The following is a 1,188-nucleotide window of genomic DNA, read 5'->3' as shown; positions in this document are numbered from 1 at the left end:
GCAGCTGAAGTAGGGAAAACAACCCCGAGCCCCCGGTTGTTTTACAGGCACAGCCACGTTCTACTGCAGCACACGGTCGGCCTCTCCTGCGCCTACTCGCGCCGATGTGCGGGTGCCGAACACCGCTACGGCCTCGTGCCTGTTCAAACAGATACAGCGACCGGCGCTGGCCTGCTTGTGCACCTACGGAAAGTCAGTCATTTTAGGTTGCACATCCTTTGCTCTTGCTAAAATCCACACCGGGATGTCAGTGACGAAAAATATTCTCACGTTACCATCCTCTCGCCAACGTTTCAGCTTCCCTAAGGAGGAAGAAGCTGATCATTTACTGTCCCTCCTCCACCAGTTTTAGCATTTCCAGGGCAATTGTTTCTTGGAATTCACGCTGTCCATAGCCAGTCTGATGCGCACGTAAAATGTACATCTTGCATGATCTTACGATTATTTCGTTTCCAATACAGCAAAAACATGTTCAGAAAGGCCCGCCTCCTTCGCTGCTTCGGAGCGGGACGCCTAAGGATTTTTACCATCGTGTACTAACCCAGCAGGGTGACCTCGCCGGGTGACAAACCCGTAAACTGGCTTTTAAATCCTAATGCCTGTGAATAAGAAACGCCGTTTACGTGGTGTTTTCCATCAGCCTGGTCTCCCCCCCCAATCGTTTCGACAGTCACGCAGCATGAACAGAAAGAAGGAGCAAGGTGCTCAAGTGCCAGCTCCACTTAAATGAGCAGTGACTCCAGCGCTGGGCCGGAGCCGCTGTTCTGGCCAGTGACCTCAGTTCTCCCTGTCCTGGCGAGAGGCGAAGCAGCCGCGTCGGCCTGCCGCGGTGCTGTGTCAAAACATCTCGTGGGACAGCAGCTCAGCCGCAAGCTCTCCGAGATGGCAAAGTTGTCGCTGCGCCAACTCGCATGTAACCCAGCATACTGTGGACACTACCAACAAGGGATAGGGACAATTTAGAAACGATCCACGCTGTGTAAGCACTGCCCCTCTGCTCTGCTCTGGGGAGACCTCCCCTGGAGCCCTGCGTCCAGCTCGGGAGCCCTCAGCACCAGGAGGACATGGACCTGTTGGAGCGGGGCCAGAGGAGGGCTACTAAAATGCTCCGAGGGCTGGAGCCAGGCTGGGAGAGTTGGGGGTGTTCAGCCTGGAGAAGAGAAGGCTGCGGGCAGAGCTGAGTGCGGC

Source organism: Egretta garzetta, unplaced genomic scaffold (assembly GCF_000687185.1).
Source record: "Egretta garzetta isolate BGI_Z169 unplaced genomic scaffold, ASM68718v1 scaffold636, whole genome shotgun sequence".
In the NCBI taxonomy this organism is placed as follows: domain Eukaryota; kingdom Metazoa; phylum Chordata; class Aves; order Pelecaniformes; family Ardeidae; genus Egretta; species Egretta garzetta.
Note: the sequence above shows the minus strand (reverse complement) of the source record.